A 9,774-nucleotide genomic window follows, 5' to 3' on the forward strand; every position below is an offset into this window, starting at 1 on the left:
CCGGACTCTTTTCAGTGGTCTCCAGTGACAAGATAAGGAGCAATGGCCATAAGCTCAGGAAGCTCCACCTCAACATGAGGAAGAACTTATTTACATTGAGGGTAGTAGAGAACTGGAATAGTCAGCCCAGGAGAGTTGTGGAGTGTTGTTCCCTGGAGATATCTGAAACCAACCTGGATGCATTCCTGTGTCACCTGCTGTAGCTGCCCCTGCCTTGGTGATCTCCAGATGTCCCTTCCGACCCTAAGGACTCTGTGATTCTGTGGTGCCCCAGCCCAGCACCTCACTCTGTGGGCGCTCAGGTGTGCCCCGAGGGGCAGCAGGGAAGGACCGTGAAGCCTGGGGCAAATCTGCAGGAGGTGGGAGGCTTTGGCCATGTGGGACATCCAGGCTCAGGACACTGGGAAGCAAGGCTGAGAGAGGGCGAGGAGAAATGGGGCAGCAGCAGTTCTGCATGGGGCAAATGCACCTGGGCCGGTTGATGAAGCCTCGGTCCCTGTGGTGTCTGAGGCACAAGCCTCAGTTAAGCCTTCCCCACAGCCGGGGCGTGTGTAGCACCTCTCCTCCAGGCATGCCTGAGATCCAGGTGTCTCTGTGAGGTGTGCAGCAATTGCCTCCTAGTCATCGGTTTGTGCAGGCTGGTGGCAATTGCCTCATGTATTGGCATGAGCCTAAGTGGAAAAGCTTGATAAAAGCATGTGCTCACTTCTCAATCCCTTCACTGTCTCAATTACTTAATGTAAATGTTAAAGAGATCTGTTCTGGGTGGCTGTCATTTATCAAGGCACTTCTGTGCCATGTGTCTCTTTTAAGGGCATGTAGCCTCCTGCCAACATCCAGAGCATGGAAGAGAGAAGACTATTGAGGAAACAGGCCAACACACAGGAAAGGATTCAGTCCAAACCTGGGACATTGATCCAGGATGGGAGTACAATTGCTCCCATGGGAGTACAATTGTGCTAGAATTCCCTCACTCACTTACTGCCAGATCTGATTTTCAGAAAAAAGTAGAATCACAGAATGGTTTGGATTGGAAGGGACCTTAAAGATCACCTCATTCCAATCCCCTGCCATGGACAGGGAGACCTCCCACTAGGCCATGTTGCTCGAAGACCCATCCAGCCTGGCTTTCAACACTACCAGGGATAGGGCATCCACAGCTTCTCTGGGCAACCTGTTCCAGTGTCTCACCACCCTCAGACTAAAGAATTTCTTCATAATATCCATGTAAACATCCTTTTCAGTTTAAAACTATTTCCCCTTGTCCTGTCACTGTCACCACATGCCCTTGGAAAAACTCCATCATTCTTGTGGGGTCTCTCCAGGTACTGGAAGGCTACAATTATGTCACCCTGGAGCCTTTTCCTTTTCAGCTTGAACAATCCAAATTTTCTTAGCCTCTTTTTGTAGGAGAGGTGGTTCATCCTGCTAATCATTTTTAGTTTAGGAATAAATTCCAGAACTAATATGTCAAGTAAGAGAGGGTTAAAGCCTTTTAGTATCAATGTGCTTTCCACTCAAAAGTTGTGAAAGTTGTAGCAGAGGCAGGATATTCCTGCTGAACATTAAAATCTAGATTAAACTGAGATTATATAATTGTTATATCTGAAAGTAGATATCAGTGGCATTTACTACAGAGAGGAGGTTTTTGCCTGACAAATGCATTTGATCTTGAAAGTATGTGGTTTCAGATAAATGAAAGTTTCAGATACTTAATTCTTGTGACATTTTCTTCTTCTTTACTTACTTTCACAATCACATTTTTCTGGAGGAATGTGATTTATTAAATTTATGAAAATCAGCGTAATTATTGATTCTGAAATATGAATGTATTTCCTCAGAATACTTTGGGATATTTAAGGTTCCCTGACTGTATTTTAAAATAATTTCTAGATTCTTAGATGCTTTTAAAAATCTAGCAAGTGGTTCTGTTTGGCTTAGGAAGACAGATTTGGTGCAGTCTTAAAAAGAATTATCCACAGAATACAAATAGTTTTATTATCCAGCAATGGGCAGGGACATCTCCAACTTGATCAGTTGACCAGCCTGTCCAACCTGACCTTGAATGTTTCCAGGGATGGGATATCCGGTATCTCTCTGGGCAACATATGCCAGGGTTTTATCAGCCTCATTGTAGAAAATTTCTTCCTTATATTCAGTCTAAAATGACCCCCATTCAGTTTAAAACCATTAGCCCTTGTCCTATTACAACAGACCCTGCTAACTTCTTTGTCCCACATCTCTCTTGTAGCCCCCTTCAAGGACTGGAATGCTTCTTTAAGGACTTCTCAGGCTGAGTAACCCCACTCTTTCAGCCTGTCTTTATAGGAGAGGTGCTCCAGCCCTCTGAGCAGCTTTGCGACCTCCTCTGGACTCACTCCAGCAGATCCATGTTGGAGACCCCAGAGCTGGATGCAGCCCTGCAGGTGGGGTCTCAGCAGAGAGGAGCAGAGGGGCAGAATCCTCTCCCTCACCCTTCTGGCCTCGCTGCTTTGGAGGCAGCCCAGGACACGTTTGTCTCTCTGGGCTGTGAGTGCACATGGCTGGGTCATGTCCAGCCTCTCATCCAGCAGCACCCCCAGGCCCTTCTCCCCAGGGCTGCTCTCCATCTGTTCATTCCACAGCCTGTGTTGGTACTGGGGGCTGCCCCAGCTCAGGTGCAGCACCTTGCCTTGGTCTTGTTGAACCCCATGGGATTCCCGTGGGGCCACTCACTGAGCCCGTGGATGGCATCCCATCCCTCAGGTGTGGCAACTGCACCACTCAGCTTGGTGTCATCGGCAAATTTGCTGAGGGTTCACTCCATCCCTTTATCTGTGTCATTAATGAAGATATGAAATAGCACAGGTTCCAATATGGGCTCCTGAGTGACATCACTGAATTTGACTGTCCAACCAAGTCCTTATCCACCTAACAGTCTCCCCCTCAAATCCATCTCTCCAGTTTGGAGAGAAGGATGTTGTGGGGTACAGTGTTAAAGGCATTACAGAAATCCAGATAAAAAACATCTGTAGCTCCTCTTTTTTTCCACTGATGAAATCACGCCATCATAGAAGGCCACTTCTGACATCCACATTCTCTGGACAGAGAGACATAATCCTCTCTCTCAGGATTTCTTGGAGAAGCACAGAGAGAAGAAGAAAAAACATTCTTTATCTCTGCACCTTTGTTTTCTCTATATGGAATTTGGTATGGAGGTAGTTTACCTGAATAGATTGTTTGATTGGATTCTGGTGAAGGCTGTTTGGGTCAATGACCAATCGGATCCAGCTGTGTCTCCAACTCTCAGCAGAGTCATGAGTTTGTGAGTAAAATAGGTAAGTAAGTACATAGAATAGTATAGTATATCTTTAAATAGTATATTAATGTAATATAGTATAGTTTTAATAAAGCTGTGCTTCAGTCTTCTGATCTGGAGTCAGGCATCATCATTTCTTCCATGCATCTGGGGTTCATCACATTTTTACTATAGCCACTGGGTAGGTCAGACAGGACTTGCCCTTGGTGAAGCTGTGTTGGCTGTCCAGCATTTTTTCCCACTTTGCTATGCACTAGCCGTAGAATAGACCATGCTTGGTCTAGTAATACCAGAATATTGTGGAGCTGATAAGTGCTGTATTAATTTTAGTTGTCCCTCTAGAAAGGATAAATATAAGCTTCATGATTCACTGTAGTTTCACCTGTGCACTAAAACAACACTGATCTCAGTCTTAAATTCTGCAGCATAAGCTTACCTGTGCCGCCTACACAGGGACAAACGTGTGGATATGAACAATGCTTATCTAGAGATAAGCTAACAGGCATATTTAGGCTGTTTTCTCTCATGTGTTACCTGCTCTCATGTGTTACCTGAAAAAGTATATACTTTTTCTCTGCTGTTTGGATATTTGTCTTCAATCACTTAAATATTAGCTGCTGTATATTTAATTGCACTTAGATTCCATAGCAAAAATTAATTTTTGCTGGTACACATAGCATTAACTCTTCTACATTTCAATATATATTTTTTTTCTTTCTGTCAGTAGCATCCAAGGAATTCATTCTCAAGAGCTGTTTTTGGCCTGCAAGCTAAGAAGCAGAAGGTGAGGTGAAAGACACCACCAAAGACAGGTATTCTGTTAAAAACTATGTCCCTTTAAATTTATGTCTGCATGCACTGGAATAAGACTTATTTCTATTCTGCCCTGAAGAGGTAGATCAAAAGTGTTGCATAGGGACATAAGTTTTGTTCAGTTATTTCAATCTGACTCTAGCTTGATCATCACAGGATGTTTCTCTTCCCAATAAATATGTATTCGGGCAGCTCATACATGATAGACATCATCATCATCATCATCATTGTAATCATCACATCCATTTGTTACAGAAATATGAAATCTTACCATCAGTAGCTCAGCACATGTAATTTAAAATAGTTTTCCATTCTGAATTGCTAAGTACATCTTTTCAACTTATATACTGGTAGAGAACCATGAACTTCTGTGGCTGGAATTTCTGCAGGCTGCTGAAGTTCCATTCTGAAGTTAGTTATTCTGCATTGAAGCTACTTATTTCTTGATGCTGTGGCTTTACCACATCCTCACACATCCTGTTGTGAGGCAACAGGAAGAGTACACATTCCTCACCTGAGGGGTTTTGCTCCTGTACTAAAATGCCTCTTATCACGTAACAGCACTTACACAAGAACTCCGAGTACCCAGCACCGCTGAAAAACTGCCTGCTCCTATACTTCTATACAAATAGATGTTTCTTACCACCTGCAACAAAAAGTGCTATTAATCTTTTTTCTAATTTAAGGGAGGAAGGCATGGCTCCACTAAGTGGCAGCAGTAAGTATCATTACTGCCACCTTGCTGAATTATTTTTATATTCCTGAGAGATTTAATATAAACTGATGCTCATGTTACAATAAGATTTATTCCTCTTTTTCCTCATAGGGATTGATTTCATAATTTATAAGACAGATGAATAAAATTGTGCTTAGGGAATCAACAAGTAACTTTTTTAAATACTCTCACAGTTTCATATTTCACAGAGATTCTCATTTGAATACGAATTTTACATGTTATTATAATATTAACTTACCAGTTGAAAAACACATCATATGGGTCCCCAGGCACTACATTGGGTGCCCCTCAGATCAGTTTTACAGCTTCTCTGCAGTGGCCAGGCAGTCCCAAATACTAATTCAAAGTCAGTAGGCTGTATTTTTGCAAAGTCAGTAGGCTGTATTTTACAAAATCCAAGATGCATCACTACTTATTTTATGACTGTATCCAGAACACAAACTGTTTCAGTTTGTACTTTTGGAGGACATTGTTGAAGCACAGCGATGGTGTTCCACAGTCATATCATGGGCTTTACATAATGTAGAAGCAGGGGTTAAACTCTAAGGTCCCAGTTCTGCTAATCAATGCACACATCACTAATGCTGTTATCTTACATGCCTAAAGCAGGGAAGCCCATTTTCCATTGTCAAAGATGCCAAAGCTGTCAGTAAACATATCCTCACACACTGTAAGTATAATCTTATATAGCAATCTCTATTAATAATTTCAGTCATTCTTAACTGGTCACTGATTGTACTTCAGTACCAAGACATACCTAAGAGGTACTGAAGTCAAATCACAGCTTGTAACAGTTCCTAAGCAGATTCTGTGGTGCCCCAGCTGCATTTCTGAAAAGCTGTTACCTAAACATGATGACTCCATGTGGCATGCTGGTAGGGAACCTGTATTGCTTTGTCTACAGACTGAAGCATATAAAGTGCTGAAAACAGAAAAAAACTGAGGATATGCACTTCATTTTTGTATGCTGTTTTGATCTTGGAAAAGCAGCATTAGGAAATCACGTCCAACAACACTTTTACAGTTCTTGTCTGTGGTCCATTTTGAAACTGACTGGATACATTTTCAGATTGCAGAGTATTTTACAAAATTACTTTTTCCTTACAACTGGTTTATTTTGTAAGTGGGAAACAAAGAAAAGCCAAACCAGTCTTCTAGTTTCATATTGAAAAAAACAAAATTAAAATGTTCCCGAAGTGTATTACTCTTCACAAAAGGAAAGGCAAGTTATCTCAGTGTTACTATTGCTTATGATTGGCACAGAGAACTCCTCCATGCAGCCCCATTATCTTCTTGTACCATAGCAGTTAATTCATTATATGAAATCCTACATGCCAGAAGTTCAGGAAAAGAAAATCCCATTAGTTGCACTCTTTGTGTGTTCCAGTGACTTCTGTCTAATCTCAAAGAGCTGTAATACAGCATTGTTGGGTTGAGCTTCATTTACACCTCAATTAAAACAATATAAATCTGCTTTACATCAAAGCATAATACAAAGAAGAATCAGGGCTTGTATTTCAGGTAGAATAATACATTGGGTATTTTTCTTCTAAATTTAGTTTCAAAATATTAGGAACTAAACACAGCCACACACTCTTCATCTTGATTGATCGACCCATAAAAGGTATTTTTGATCAAAAGTGATTTTCAAGTTTACCAGAATTAAATGTAAAAAATAGTAAGTGTGTCTTTGCAGCTAAGGAGGATTTATGATTGGAGGAGACACAGCAGATCCTTTGTGCCTTTGTTCTCTTTGGCCTCTTGTACACAGATGAACAACAGGCTATATGTGGATTTATTGTCCTCTGTAGAAAAAAACTATGACACTGCTACCACAGGCAGGAAAAGATTGCTATTGATTTTTAATATACTACAGAATTATTACAGCTTTGTTAGCATGCCAAGAAAGATTCTGGATATACCCATGGAGGCATCATGTGCACTGCTGCTCTATTTTAACCAAAATTCATTAATTTGTCATAGAATCATAGAATGTTAAGGGGTTGGAATAGACCTTGAAGGCCAACTGGTCCCAACCCTGTCTGCCATGGGCAGGAACACCTCCTACTAGACCAGATTGCTTAAGACTGTATCCAGCTTGGCTTTGAATGGGTTCATAGGATCCATGGGTTCATAGAATTTGAATGGAATCACTGAATGTGTTCTGATAAAAGGCATTGTTCCAGCCACATATGCAGATCACTGCTGCAGAAACTGACACCTCTGATACAGCCTAATGATCAGCAGCTCATCTCACTGCTTTTTTAATAAATATGAATTTTCCCTTCCTTTATATATGAGCAATGCATAGAATCCAGCTTAGTGCCAAAATGCCCTCTCGCTCACTTCTTCCTCACATCTGTGCACAATCACACACACAGAGGATATGAATAAAGGCTGAGCTATGAGACCTGTATTTCTTGAGCATGTGAATGGATGGGTGCTACTCTTGCCACCAGCACCATCATCCCTGCTGAAGGAGAGCCAGTGCTGGGCCTTGTGGACCTGTGCTCCTCCATATGGACTGAAATGCAGTGCCAGCTCCAGAGGCGCTCTCAAGAGTTCTCAGAGTCACACACTTTCACATTTGTTACTGATTTGTCTTGTGCAAGATATGCTCACCACTTCTGTTGGAGTATCTTCCATGGATTTATATTTTTCCTTATAGAAACAGTGCATTATATTTAAGCTTTCTCATCCTTCCTATTGTACCATGATCCCTCATGGTGTGCCATTTATGTAACAAAACAGGTATGGTCAGGAAGGTGTCTGCTGATGGTGTATCTGAGGCGTGTTAATCTATCCTGGAATGTGTTAATGAAACACGCCAGAGATATTACAGTGACGAGCAGGAGAGAAATGGGTGTGACATACTGAGGTGCCAGGGCATCTTGCTATGTATTTGCTGTCAACACAGTGCAGACCCAGCATATGCTATTGAGAAATCATCCTTGCAGTTGCATTTCATCCCTATAATGCAGTAATTATACTTAGAAGCAAGGTATGTGTAAGTAGCATACACACTGCTTTTGTACCTCTGTTTGACCAGACATTTCCTATAGCGAGGAATAAGCTCCCATGCTCTCAAGGCAGGAGAGCCTGGGGACTCTGGTCATGCAAACCTATGTGGAGAACCACAAGTTTTAGACATATCCCCTGAAAAATTGAATAAAAGCAGTGGAAGGGCCTGAATACAATAGTGGGAAAGGACATGATCCTGAAACTACAATTTCTGAAATTAGCAGGTTTTGACAATGCCAGTTTCCACCCTCTATGAAATAGTTCATTTGTAATAGACAGTCCACACAATGCCATAACAAAGTGATTTTATTGACATTCCTCCATAGTGATATGGTTGAATAGAAAGCACAGCCTGAGTATAATGTGACATTTTTCTGTCAATAAAAGCAAAATCAGTCCAATAATGAGGACCTTTCCTGCCACTGACTTTATGTAGTCTTTAACAAAAACTGTAACAGACATTTCCGTTAGATAAATCGGAAGCTGCAGGGAATTTGGCTAATGGTACAATATTTACTATACCTAGTATCTACTATCTACAGGAATCTGTTTTTCTACTGGAACAAAAGAACTACATGACTCACTAGTGAGAAAGTAACAATCCAATCTCTTGGAGCTTGTGATAACTGGAAAACCTATCCCAGATTTGTATATTGCAGTAGTTTTATCTTTTCAAAATGAACACTGAGGTACAGCAAGAATAATAAAAAAGCACCGCATTTGTTGTAGAAAGATCAGTTGGTCTGCATTTGACTGAAAGCGTTTCATCTTGACTGGGAAGCCCTATTAATATTACTATGGAGACAGGGCAAATATAATTTCAGCAGAAATTAAACAGATCTCCAGTCACATTTGGCCTTCTGAAATTCCATGGACTGTCAAAGGATTGATAGTGAAGGACAAGTTTAACCTGTCCCCTGTGCATTTATATTTTAGCTTATTTCAGTTTTGATTTTTGTGTTCAAATTCAGTATCCTATTGTTTCCAACTAGAGGTATGCCAACTATTTGTTACAGTGAAACTAGAACAACAAAACACAATCCCAACAAGCACTCCCCTCCCCACAGGCCATCTTTCAGACTAGACTATGAACTCAAACCTCAGCTACAGTTCATTCAAAAGTTCATTCAAAAGTTCATGGGCACTTGAGCAAACTGGGTGCAAAAATTCCCCTGTGTCAGACCTGTACAAAACTCATGATTTCTCCATTAGATATTAGATGTCATTTGGACCACTCACTTCTTGCCTTGTGAAGCCATGGACCTCTCTGGAACATAAAATTCAAGTTTTGAATATGCACAGACTGAAACTGAACACATGTAACTTACTGCAGACTGAAGTGACAGCATTTGCAAAGTTTAGACCTGTCACTGTTAACACTAAGATGCAGATGCTTATACTGGATTAAATCCTGCATAGCTGATGTGGTTGAAAAGTCAGTGAGACTACTTTGAGGTGGAAGACCTACTGATGATCTAAAATACCTACTTCCATTCTCGTATCTCCAGATTAATGCTAACAGGATTTCAAAACAGAAATACCCCCTTTCCTCCCTTTACCATTAATACCATCATCATTTTGATGACAATCATTTTGAGAAACGTGGACCCTCTGAAACCATTGCCAGTATTTGTTGCTCTAATTGAAAACCAGAATTCATGAAAGCTATCAGACTGGGTCTTCCATTTTCGCTTCAATTTTAAAAATCTACTGATGCTGACATTGAATCTTAATCTAGCCACCCCCATATCTAGCCACCATCAGGTTTAAAGGGAACTGAGGTGAAAGAACTGAAAAGATTATTTCACTGTAAATCTGCCCTATGGAATATCTTCTAGTCTTTCCTGTGGAAAGAAAGGAAACCAGAATTCTGTAATCAGCAGTCAGTGTTCTACAAATGAAGATG

The sequence above is a fragment of the Lonchura striata genome, chromosome 2 (assembly GCF_050655825.1).
Source record: "Lonchura striata isolate lonStrDom1 chromosome 2, ASM5065582v1, whole genome shotgun sequence".
Classification (NCBI taxonomy): domain Eukaryota; kingdom Metazoa; phylum Chordata; class Aves; order Passeriformes; family Estrildidae; genus Lonchura; species Lonchura striata.